Source organism: Vulpes lagopus, chromosome 5, assembly GCF_018345385.1.
Source record: "Vulpes lagopus strain Blue_001 chromosome 5, ASM1834538v1, whole genome shotgun sequence".
Taxonomy (NCBI): domain Eukaryota; kingdom Metazoa; phylum Chordata; class Mammalia; order Carnivora; family Canidae; genus Vulpes; species Vulpes lagopus.
The window spans coordinates 64,215,479-64,228,970 of record NC_054828.1 but is presented as its reverse complement, the minus strand read 5'-3'; the positions used below and the strand labels follow the sequence as shown (position 1 = coordinate 64,228,970).

General features: G+C 38.1%; 1 protein-coding gene across 2 annotated transcripts in view; it reads right to left on the bottom strand.

Annotated features, from left to right (window-relative positions):
- Positions 1-13,492, bottom strand: part of TAFA2 (TAFA chemokine like family member 2) — a 451,018-nt gene that overhangs the window by 378,681 nt on the left and 58,845 nt on the right. Inside the window, exon 1 of one of the 2 annotated variants that reach the window (XM_041757444.1) lies at positions 6,501-6,519. The exons of the other annotated variant lie outside the window; for it this stretch is intronic. The gene's annotated coding sequence lies outside the window, so the exon portion shown is untranslated. Of the gene's footprint in view, positions 1-6,500; positions 6,520-13,492 lie in introns of those variants that run through there. 2 annotated transcript variants of the gene reach the window in all.

The window sequence follows — 13,492 nt, the reverse complement described above, 5'->3', positions numbered from 1 at the left end:
ACCAACTAGAGTGCGGTACTTTGCTATGGCAGCTCTAGCAACTAATATAAGATGTGAATAAATATCCATGTTTCATTACAAAATAGTACTACCAAATTCTAAAAACTGCCAGTTATTTTTGTATGCTAAAATTCCTGTCCCTTTTATTGATTAGTTCTTGTGTTTTGGATCTTGTATACACCACATTTGTATTGTATTATATTTACAGTAATTCACAATAGATTTGATTTTGCTATTCTAAGATGCTTCCTGTTTTGTTTTCTAAATATAACCAACTGTGAATTTTTCGAAGGGTGTTTTAGGAAAGATGACATTTAGATCTCAAATTCCACATGCTGACCCAGCAAATTCAACCCAAGACCCTGCATCTTTCTCACAGATATGTTTAGGCTGATTATTTAGATGCTTACCACTTCAAGTATCTGACCTTGATGAAATTAATATAATGAAATACTAAAATATTAAATATTAAATTTCCTTAATAGTTATATATTTTGGGAACGACTACATTTTTTTTCTCTTTGTAACTCAGGTGCACAAAGTAGGATTACCTGATTACTTATAATCCCTGGCTCAACATATTCTCATTACTGGTAATTGTGATCCACTTTTATTTATCCATTCATTTCACCATTTTTCATAATATAAGTAGGAACCATGAATCTTCTCACCCAAAAGAAGTCAGAACACTCTGATCACAGCTCACATTCAGCTACGTAGTTACTTCCTATGACATCCCTTTTGATTCCAGGCCTGAGACAATAACCACACTGCCTTCTACATTCATAATTCCCTTGATATTCTCGTTATACAGGATTACTACATCTCCCTATCATTAAGAAATATTTTAGTCATTTTTAACTTTATAAAAATGGCGCTGCAAATTATTTTTCAGAACTTGTTTTTTACTTAGTATTGTATTGCTAAGACTTATTCATATTTAAAAATGCTGTACTTCAACTACTGTGTCAGTAGTTAGTAATATTTAGTATTATTTTATTAGTAATAAATATTACTATTTATAAATAGTACTATTAGTACTAAATATTACTATTAGTAATATTTTATTACTAATATATCACAGTTTATTTATCTATTCTCCTACTGATACACATTTGGATTATTTCCAGGTTTTCCTTTAAATACACATGAACATCCTTGTACATGTTTTCTGTTGCACACATAAATGAGTTTTACCTGATACCTTGTAGTGGAATTTCTGGAACAAAGGATATGTGAGTCTGCAATTTTTTCTAACGTCAATATTTTCTAAAATGATTACATCAATTTGCTTTCTGACTAGCAATGAACATCTAGCAGATCTATACCCTCTCCAACAATTGATATTATTAGGCTTTCACATTTTTTTTGCCAAAAGAAGAGTACAAATTGGGGTGCCTGAGTGGCTTAGTCAGTTAAGCAATCGACTCTTGGGGATCCCTGGGTGGCTCAGCGATTGAGCACCTGCCTTCAGCCCAGAGCGTGACCCTGGAGTCCCAGGATCGAGTCCCACACATCAGGCTCCCTGCATGGAGCCTGCTTCTCCTTCTGCCTGTGTCTCTGCCTGTGTCTCTCATGAATAAATACATAAAATGTAAAAAAAAAAAAAAAAAAGGCAATCAACTCTTGATTTCAGCTCAGGGTCATGATCTCAGGACTGTGAAATCAAACCCCACATTGGGCTCCATACTGGATGTGGAGTCTGCTTAAGACTCTCTCTCCCTCTAACCCTGTCCTCACTCCCTTTGTAAGGGAAGAAGAGAAAAAAGCAGAAGAAGAAGAAGAAGAAAAATGATATTGTATAATTGTCTCTATTTGCATTTATTTCCATGATCACTAATGAACAGGAGGTAATGGAATGAATATTTTCTCATATATTTGTTGATCATAAGAGTTTCTCTTCTGTGAAATATCCATTAAGATCTTCTCTACATGCTTCTTACAGATTTGTAGGAGATACCAATCCTTTGTCAGTTGTGTATATTGTGAATATCTCCCCTATTTTGTTACAGGACCTTCAATTTACTTTCAGGGTCTCTTGAACTCATGTCTTTAATTTTAATATAGTAAATTTTATGTCTTTTATAGTCAAGATGTTTTATGCCTTATTTAAGGAATACTTTCCTACCTCAAGGCTAAAACACATTCATCTTGTTTTCTAGATTTTAAAGATTTTTGCTTTTGACATTGAAATCTTAATTCATCTGGAGTTTATTTTTTTATATAGTGTGAGGTAAGGATCTGACGTCATTTTTCTTAACAATCAACTTTTCAGGCTTTGATATCTAGTTATAGGAAACTATTACATAATATTCTAAAATAAACTATCCCCAAATTCCTTTATAACTTATACTTTCCTAAATGAAAGAAAACCTTGCACAGTAGAAAGATAAGTTTCTAATTCCATTGAATACAGTAAGAATGATCGTAAAAAGGAAAGAAACATAAAGGTGATTTTCTTGACAGCTAAGCATTCCCAATCCCTTCCCTCAAGGCATATTTAAAAATCTTCTGTGACTAATTGAAACACACACACACACACGTATACACACCATACTCAGAAAACCACACCAATGCAGAAAAGGCCAAGACAACCATTGTTTCACATATCACCTTCCATTTCCACTTTTGTATTCATACTATGATCTGTTTTACAATCACTTTTTATACTAGTTATTTTGAAACCTGCTCTAAAATTCAATTGAGTTAACCTCTGCCTTATACACAAAACCAGTTCACAATAGAGAAATGGCATGCTAAACAGTAAATTAATTGCCAAATATCCACTATCTCAGAGCAGCTCTTGTTTCTCCATTCCTCCGTCAATTTACTCTGTAAAGGGGTTTAACTTTCGATCCATTTAACAAACATGTATTAAACATCTACTATGAGCAAAAACTGCACTAGACAGTATAAAGAACAAAAATTTGCTCCATAATATAACCAGTGAGCCATAAATTTAAAATGGGACCAGCTATGATAAGTTATATAATAGAAATGACCACAGGGATCCCTGGGTGGCGCAGCGGTTTGGCGCCTGCCTTTGGCCCAGGGCGCGATCCTGGAGACCCGGGATCGAATCCCACGTCAGGCTCCTGGTGCATGGAGCCTGCTTCTCCCTCTGCCTGTATCTCTGCCTCTCTCTCTCTCTGTGTGACTATCATAAATAAATAAAAATTAAAAAAAAAAAAAAAGAAATGACCACAAATGTTGATTGATCCAGTTCAATTATGTTTGTATTTACTAAGCACCTAAGTATAGGACTTTGTATCTTTCAATAGTCTCATTAAATAGGCACTTTTAAATTTCTTTTTAAATAATCTGTTTTGTAATTTCATGATGTTGGAAATTCAGAATAGAGGTAGTCAAGAGAAGTAAAATTTGTTGGGCGAAAGCTATTTGAGGACATGCCTTAGACCACAAAGTAAACACTGGCCCAGAAGATGATCAATGTTGCCAACATATTTGACGGAGGCTTTTCTTCAAAACCCAAGAGAGAAGAGAACTCAAAAACAGGGTCTTTCCAAATTCTCCCCTCCTGTAACGCTTATCATCAGACAGTTCCAGTCTACTCAGTTACTTAAGTTTCCACCTGACCCAACAGCAAGGCCAGCTATACCTAAAATTATTAGACTTTTGAATGCCTACTCTAGGTCCTCTATTTTCCAGGCTTCCCTCTCCTGACCATTTTCTGCATTCCCAATGCCTCTATTTGAAACCTCTACCAGAGCATCACATCCAGGACTTCCACTTCCAAAGGGGAAAAAATTGATTTCCATGACCTATCCAAGTGGAATTCTAATCCTGCACTCTATTTCTCCTACCTCAAGGCTCTGTCCAGTATCACAAGTCCTTTGAGTTTTGACATGTTCCATGGTAATCCCAACCTAGTCTCATGAATTACATATACAAATATGAGAAATTTATAGAGGCCCCATCCCTCCCTGGGGAATGAAGATAATCATGAGGCTTGCGATTCAGGATTCACACAAGTCTAAAGAAAATCCTCTACACTTGTAGTCAAAGGACCTCAGATCAAGTCCAAAGTCCAAAATAATTCATATGGGAGACAGAATCATTTAACTCTACTAAGAGTCAGTTACTCCATCTATTAAATGGAAAAAATAATAATGAATTCACATGAATGCTGTAGGAAATTACATGAAGGGAGCACTTGTAAATGATAAGGTGATCTAAAATATAAGTGATTTTTGCTTTATGGCAATGAAAAGCCAGCAGGGGAGATATTTAATTAGCTATCCCTCAAGACATTCCATAGTGATGGTTACTTCACCTATGGCAGGAATAGGACGGCCCAATAATTTGTAGGAAAGGAAAGGGTTCATTTTCAAAACATGCCTTGATTCAGTCATTGACCATTAAAAAACAAACAAACAGGGATGCCTCAGTGGCTCAGCAGTTGAGCATCAGTCTTTGGTTCTGATCGTGATCCCGGGGTCCTAGGATCAAGTCCCACATTGAGCTTCCCGCAGGGAGCCTGCTTCTCCCTCTGCCTCTGTCTCTCTCATGAATGAATGAATAAAATCTTTAAAACAAACAAGTGAATGCCAGGCACAGGAGGTACAACAATGATGAAGATACACATGGTTCCTTTATAATCTGTCCAGGGTTCAAAATATCTGGAAAGGGGATCCCTGGGTGGCGCAGCGGTTTGGCGCCTGCCTTTGGCCCAGGGAGCGATCCTGGAGACCCGGGATCAAGTCCCACATCAGGCTCCTGGTGCATGGAGCCTGCTTCTCCCTCCGCCTGTGTCTCTGCCTCTCTCTCTCTCTCTCTCTCTCTCTCTCTCTCTCTCTCTGTGACTATCATAAATTTAAAAAAAAATTTAAAAAAATATCTGGAGGGATCCCTGGGTGGCGCAGTGGTTTGGCGCCTGCCTTTGGCCCAGGGCCCGATCCTGGAGATCCGGGATCGAATCCCACGTCGGGCTCCCGGTGCATGGAGCCTGCTTCTCCTTCTGCCTGTGTCCCTGCCTCTCTCTCTCTCTCTCTCTCTCTCTCTATCATAAATAAATAAAAATTTAAAAAAAAATATCTGGAAAGTGTGGAGACCCCGTAGGCGCAAGCAGGATGATCAAATTCCCAGGTGAGCGTCACTCCTACCAAAATGAGGGTCATCTCTGTTTTTCACTAATTCAGGGGAGGCTCATGTTATCTGATTTACATCCATCAGTCAACCTGTGAAACCAGCATCATCTTAAACCATGTGATCTCGTTCTTCATTCTCAACCAGAAAACAACAAAGTAATCTAGGTGAGAGCCAGAAGTTTCCTAACAGAAAACCTAAGGAAATATTTCTGCACTTGAGAGAAAGTAGGATACATGCTTTCTGTTCCAGTGATACATAATCCCTTTGATAATAACAGCTAATACTCAGGGTTCACTAGGCTCTAGGTACTGTTTTAAGCGGATGACATTCTGTCTGATTTAACCATCCCAACTTCATGCAGTAGGCCCTATTACAGTCTTGCCATTTTATAGATGAGGGGGAAATAAGGCCAGAAGGGTTAAGAAACTTACCCCAGATCACGCATCTTTTTATTCATATCCAAGCTATCTGATTATACAGTCCAATCTATCTATACCCACTGGGTTCTTTACAGATTCTTCTCAATAAAGTGACTGATGATAATATACAAAGAGTAAGGAACTACTGTTCAACATAACCAGCCATTCTAGAACTCATTCCAAGGCACTGGGTACCTCCAGGAGCACCATTCTCCTAGTCTTTATGCAAATGGCACCCCATAGGAGCAAGCGACACAAAAGAGCATCACCCCACACAATGAACCTGTATCTCCATCCTAAACCATACTTTCCTCCTCACATCACTTCTCTACTAAGGAAGGCCCTGCCCCCTGTTCTCTTACCAGACACAAGGCCACTTATTCAGACCCAGCCATATCCTCCTTGAAGCCTTTCTGGGTTCTTCCAGCTACTCAAAGATCTGTTTATCTCTTCCACAAGCACCTACTTTATGTTCAGTCTACTTTGTGGACGCTTCAAACTACTGCTTAGCACTTGGTTATGTAATGTTTTGTGGTTTACCAAACATGTATTTACTCAGCTACATGTAAGCTCGTTGAGAACAGAAAAAGGTTTTGATTCCTCCTCCTGGCTGCACTCCCCCCACCCCCGACCCATGCCAACAGTCATACACCTGCACCTCATATAGTACTAAAAGTTCAATAAACGCTGTTTGGACAGTTGGTAGACTAATTGATTAATCTATTGAGTAAATATTCATCTAAACTTAAACAGCCTCCAAGATTTTCTATACTTAGACATGGATACACACAAAATGTGTGGGCCAGTGGGCTAATGAACTGAAGAAGGGAAGAAACAAGGCTTTCACTGGGAAATCACTCTAAATACAACCATCACAAGAGATGGATATATAGGACTCAATCTAAAAAGTTTTAAGGGGAGAACTGGCCAACTGAAAAAGAAAGTTGTTTTATACATTTAGCATCAAAGTACCTTCTCAGGAGCTGAAAATCCAATGCTTCTCTCCATGAGGTTTGTCATTGTCCTCCTGAAGAGGTAAGACATCATTCCACATTTCAAGTACACCTTAAAATTCCCAGGACTTGCACCTTCTGTTTTCCTTCTACCTTCTACCCTCTACACACACGTGCACGCACACGCACGCACGCACGCACCCTCTAGCCTGCCTTCTCCCCCTGCCAAACAAAACAAAACAAAACAAACAAAATCACCATTCAACTATGAACTACTAGTTCTGAGTCATCAAAACTGCGCCTGAGAAACTTTTGTTCATTAACTTGGGCTCCCTCTGCTGGGTCTGCAGCAGTAACACATACAGCTCCTTAGAACTGGAGGTTACAGCACTCCACTCCCCACCCCTCCCCCAGAATTTCTCCTGTTTTAACTAAAAGGAAATTCAATAGCCAACAAAATACAATCACTTAAAAACAGAAGAGATTCAGGACCCGGATAAATCAGTAACAACACATCAAGATGAGTGGTTTTTAGGAAACAGCTACACAAATCAGGGATCCTTGCCCTGGCTTAATCTTCACTGGTCACAGAATGGGGGAATGCAGCAGGGGATCTCCAAGATTGTAGAGATGATGATAGAAAACCGAGAAGAGAATAATCACAAGAAATAAGAGCTGGATTACACGTGTTTGTGAGAAGCAAATGCGGATGAGTCTGACTCAGGCCAATTTGAAGCCCCTCACTACAGTTTCTAAGGAAGAAAAGGCAGCACCAGCCAGGCAGTACCCCCAAAGTACTACAGACCAGAGCTGTTGCTAACATCACTGAAATATAGTACAAACCTGATGGTACAGAGTATACTGAACCTATGGTCACGTGCCCTCCAAAAAAAAAACCCTTAAAAATCACAAAGTGCATTTGCATTTACTAAAGATAATAAATAGCAATGTAATTTATGCATCAAAATGGAAACAGGAGATATTGATTCCTGTTAAAGGGAAATAGGATTTCTCATTTAATTGATTTGGTTCTAATTATAAAAGAGAATTGTTAAGTGGACCTAAAACAAACCATCATACCAGGAAAAAGAATGAAACTAGACCTGAGACCTCTAAAAATCTGGAAAATACTGTCTCTAATATTTTTCCCCTCAAGATAGACTAGTATTCGGTAATAAATGCCTTAAAACCCATCCCAGGGGAAATCTGGATGACCTTATAGAGTCCTCAAATACTCCAGGAACTGAATATTCCACAGCCTTGAAACCTAGGACCTGAGTTTTCCCCTACAGAGTCCAGCACAGATCCTGGCATAACCTCAGGTTATTAAAGACCTTTGTTGGCAGCTCTTCTACTGTTGAGGGTTCATCTTCTGTCTCCACTGTCACATCATTAGCTGCCATAAAGGGTTAATCAAGACTCTATCCCATGAGTAGCTACAAAATTTGAGATGCCCAGTGCAAAATGAAAATGCAGAGCCTCTATTTCAAAAAGTTTTAAGAACTTTGAGACAATGACACCAGAGTAGGACACCAACCAAGTAAACCCTTCAAAGCACAGCTTCTAAGTACAGAACCCTAGGCAACTGACCAAATGGGTCACACGCCCATGAAGCTATCCCCACCAGAGCCCCAGATTAAAGTTAGCAATAATGTTGTCTTCATCAGTCCTGCAACCCCAACATTGGACAAAGATGCTAACCTCATCTTGTCATCCTCAAAGCATTACCTTTGCAAAAGAGAACTCTTTGCTAAAACATACATGGTTCGGTTTACTTTCCCAAATGCATGCTGGAACCTGTTAACACATTTTTTTTTTTCCATTCTGTCTACCCAAGGTTGGTTTAACGGAAGACAGAGCATCGGTTGAGAGAAACTAATTCATGCAAATCTTTCTCTCCTATGATGGACTGTACAATTTTAATGGTTAATAACACAACCTCCAGGGTCAACCTGCCTGGGTTCAAATCTCATCTTCACCACTGACCATTGTGCTAGCTTGAACAAGTTACATTATTTTCCTGAATCTCTGTTTCCAAGAGCAAGCAATAATAGTGCTGCCTTATAGGTTGCTTACTAGGATATATTGAAACATAATTTATAAAGAGTTTAACTTAGTGCTTGGCACACAATAAATGGACTCAATATTATCATTATATAATCTTTTTTTTCCAAATGTAATGGAATTTGGATCTTGGAAAGCCAGCTGATTGTCTATGAGCCACTTGGTATTTAAATTCCAGTCGTGCTTAGTGTGTTTTAATGGATTGCCTTATATAAAATAACTTTTGTTATAGCACCCATGTTCTCCAGGATTTTCAAGGTCTTTATTTATTCATTTGTTTCATAAACATATATTGATTCTCTAATCTGTCATAAGTACTATGCTGGATATTAGGGATATAAAGATTGACAAGAGTAAGTCTCTGCTCTACATGAATTCACTAACCAGACACTTAAATGGATAATTTTAATACAATGTGCCAAGTGCAACAATTGCTGGGAGACAATCCTCGAAGGATTTCTCTTGTTTCTGCACTTTCTGCCAAGGCATTAACCAATATTTTATTTCAGACTAGCTGTTCAGGAGTGTTTGTGTACCACACAGCCTTGGAAGACACAGGGTCTCTCTCTCTCCAGGGCAGAGGGCAGATTTAGTTTCTGACTAGAATAATTAAGATACTGTGTCCTTCCAGGATAAATCTTGGGCACATTTGCTAGCCACCTCCTTTACAGGGCTGAAGTTTCCAAAGTTTGGTATTCCTCTGTTGTGCCACAAACCCACTGTGTATGTGTAGAAGGGGATATTCCATGGGGAGGGAATGGAGGTATGGGACAGCATTATATGGATGCCTAAGTAGAAACAATGCAATAATGTCAACAAGTAAGGTATGAGATAGAAAGTGGGGAAGGATGAGGCTGGGGAGCAATGCAATACAGAATCTTGGGAGATTTCATATGCCAAATGTAAACTTGTTTCATAATGACTTTAGGCAATGAGTTTTACCCATAAAGCTATTGAGAAGTTATGCAATCTTTTTAAACAAATCTTTGACATAGCAACATTTTCCCCAAAAATCCACTCCATAAATATACTAGAAGACATGAAATACACATATTGCTGTTTTTGGGAGACACACTCACCAACTTCCTTGACTTATCAGTGTTTACTCAGAGTATCTTAGGGAATACATTTCAATTAAGTGCCACATTTGAATGAACCCAAAACACTTTGGCGGGGAGAAAGACAAAATACATGCTGTGTACATGCACGCATCTTATTAGATGTGTTCTCGTGTTTAGCCTTTATTTTGCCCAGAAGGTTTTCCTGTGATCACTTATAAAGTGGAGTCTGAGTACAGGATAATCTTGAAGCCCAAAAAGTGTCAAGAATTGGTAAAGAAAATGGAACAAAAAGGAGATCACGCCTTCCAAAGAGTGATTCCACTGCACTCTACCTCTAACACTTACTACCTGCTCCCAACTCTCTTTTCTATCCTTTCACAAGTAAAATAAATCTTTGTTCCATATAGATTCCATTTATTTCCTTTCAAATTATTGTTTATTGTTTATGCAAACCTGTTTTCATTGCTGAATTGCTATCTTTTTCTATTTAGGTAAAACTATTTAGGTGTCTTGAGATGGAACTCATTATAATTTTTCTACTTTTTTTTAGCTTTTTATTTAGCAATAGGCTTTTCAAAAATGATTTAAAAGTCATTAAATGAGAAGTTAAGTGTATTTGAATTTCCTGGGTAGGCTCAGATGAGATAGCGATTATCTCAAGCAGAAGAGCATAGCATGGCAGTTGTAACCCACTGCCCCCAGATCAGAACACTGGGTAAAAATCTGGCTTTGCCACATACTCAATATGTCACCTATCACAAGTTTCTTCTTGTAGCTTAGTTTTATCATCTACACGATAAAGGCCGTAATAGTTGATATCATACTGTTGTGAAAATGGAACAATTACTGTATACTGAATACTTCAAAGAATACCAAGTACATAATAAGTACTCTTAACATTAAGTGTTATCTGCTAATACAGAACTAGAAGAAATAATCTTACAGTTTGTATGGAACCACAAAAAAATGTCAAAGGGCCAAAGCAATCTTGAAAAGGAAGAAAACTGGAGGTTTCACAAATCCCCGATTTCAAGATGTGCTACAAAGCTGTATTAATCAAAGCAGTATGGTACTGGCACAAAAATAGACATACAGATCAATAAAAGAATGGAAAGCCCACAAATAAACTCATAATTATATGACAAATCAACCCCAACAAAAGAGACAGGAATACACAATGGGGAGAAAACAGTCTCTTCAACAAATGGTATTGAGAATACTGGACACCTAACATGCAGAAGAATGAAGTTGGGCCACTTTCTTACACCATACACAAAAATAAACTCAAAATAGATGGATTAAAGGCCTAAATATGAAACCTAAAGCCATAAAAATCCTAGAACAGAGCACAAGCAATAACTTTTCTGATATCAGCTGTAGCAACATCTTTCTAGGTAGGTCTCCTGAGGCCAGGGAAACAGAAGCAAATATACTATTGGGTCTACATTGAAAAAAAAAAACTACAGCTTCTGCACAGCAAAGTAACCAACCAACAAAACTAAAGACAACCTACAGAATGGGAGAAGATATTTGCAAATGACACATCCAATAAAGGGTTAGCATCCAAAATATATAAAGGACTTACACAATTCAACATCGAAAAAACAATAATCCAATTAAAATGGGCAGAAGCCATGAAGAGACATTTCTCCAAAGAAGACATACAGATAGACAACAGACACATGAGAGGATGCTCAACATCACTCATCACCAGGAAATGCAAATTAAAACATTAGGTATCACCTCACAGCTGTCAAATATCTAAAATCAAAAACGCAAGAAACAACAGTGTTAGCAACGATGTGGAGAAAAAAGAACCCTTGGGCACTGTTGGTGGGAATGCAAACTGGTACAGACACAGTGGAAAACAGTATGGAGGTTGTTCAAAAAATTAAAAATAGAATAACTATATGATCCAGTAATTCCACTACTGAGGATTTACACAAAGAATACAAAAAGATTATTTGCACAATTATTTACTATAGCCAAGTTATGAAAACAGCCCGTGTCCATCAACCTATGAATGGATAAAGAAAATGAGGTATACATATGCAATGGATTATTCAGCCATAAAAAAGAATAAAATCTTTCCATTTCCAATGATATAGATGGAATTAGAAAGTATAATGCTAAGCGAAGTAGTCAGGGAAAGAAAAATAGTGTTATGATTTCACTCATGTGGAATTTAACAAACGAGACAAATGAGCAAAAGGGGGTAAAGAGAGAGATAATCAAGAACCAGACACCTAACACCAGAGAACAAACCAATGGTTACCAGAGGGGAGGTGGGGGATGGTAAATAGATGATAAGGATTAGGAGTGTACTTGTCGTAACAAGCACTGGGTGGTTATGGAATTGTGGAATCACTATATTGTGCACCTGAAACTAATAAAAATATGTTTTAAAAAAAGTGGAATATTATTCAGCCATAAGAAAGAATAAAAATCTTGCCTTTTGCAACAACATGGATGGATCTCCAGAGCATAATGGTAAGTGAAATAGGTCACTGGGAAAAAGACAAATACCATGTGATTTCACTCATATGTGGAATTTAATAAATGAAACAAAGAGACAAAGAAAAAGACAAACCAAAAAAAAAAGACTCTTAGCTACAGAGAACAAATTGATGGTTACCAGAGGGGAGCTGGGTGGGGGGAAGGTGGAAATAGGTGAAAGATGCACTTATTGTGATGAGCACTGAGTAAATGTATAGAATTGTTCAATTATTATATTGTACACTAGAAACTGATATAACACAATATGTTAACTATACTGACATGAAAAAAATATTATCTGGGACACTTGGGTGGTTCAGTCTGTTAAGTGTCTGCCTTCAGCTCAGGTCATGATGCCAGGGTCTTGGGATCAAGCCCCACATGGAGCTCCCTGCTCAGTGGGGAGTCTCCTTCTCCCTTTGCCCCTCTCTCCCTCTCCCCAACCCACTTTCCTGCTTGTGCTCTCTGCTCTCTCAAACACATAAATAAAATCTTTTAAAAATATGATCTTCTAATATTATTATTATTCCCTTATTTGTAGCTTCTGTAGATCACTGTGACAGCAATGTGGAGAACAGCTTTGAAGTTATCAAGACTGACATGAAAGAAATCCCATAGAGTCACAGTGGAGACAAGAAAAAAATGGGGAGGGATTACGAAGAAAGAGTATGGTGGAAAATCATGCTTTCTATTTTGGACATGTTGAGATTACACATTGCCTACATCTTTTTTTCTTCTCAGCAATTTGTCAAGTCAATTTTACCCCTCAAAGACAAAACAAGAAATATTTAGAAATTGAATTCGGATCATGTTTCAAAATAGAAACTATGGAATATACAGACTCCAGAATATTGTTTGTCTATTCAATGCTAATCTCTTCAGAGATAAGGCCTTGGAAGCCACATGCTTGTTATGAAGTGTGATGAAATTAATGCACTGAGTTTGTGCTTAGATAACTCATTTCCTGGGAATCTCAGAGTCTGTGAAACAAACATAAATCATGCTCGTATTTGCCCTGCCCTTCTCACAGCTCATTATCCAACATAGCAGGGACTTGAACGCATCTAACAGAAAGGGTTAAAAGTAATCAAACCCAGCCCAAAACACAAGAGGTCAACACAAGTATAATTGACAGACTGTTCCCTTCGAGCTTTGTGTATCCTTTTTTATTACTCATAACACTTTCCTCTTGACACAACTCTGTCTCCTTGCTGCTCTCTGGTCCCACTCAACATTCTCAACAGCCCACCACTCCAATTTTTTCTTCCCCGGCCCAGCACCACCTGCAGCTGCACAGAAGGGCAAGGAACCATTCCTGAGTTGTGTTTATGTCCCTTCTTGCCAGGACAGCATGGCACATATCAGGTGTTTGGTGTGTGCTTAGTGAAAA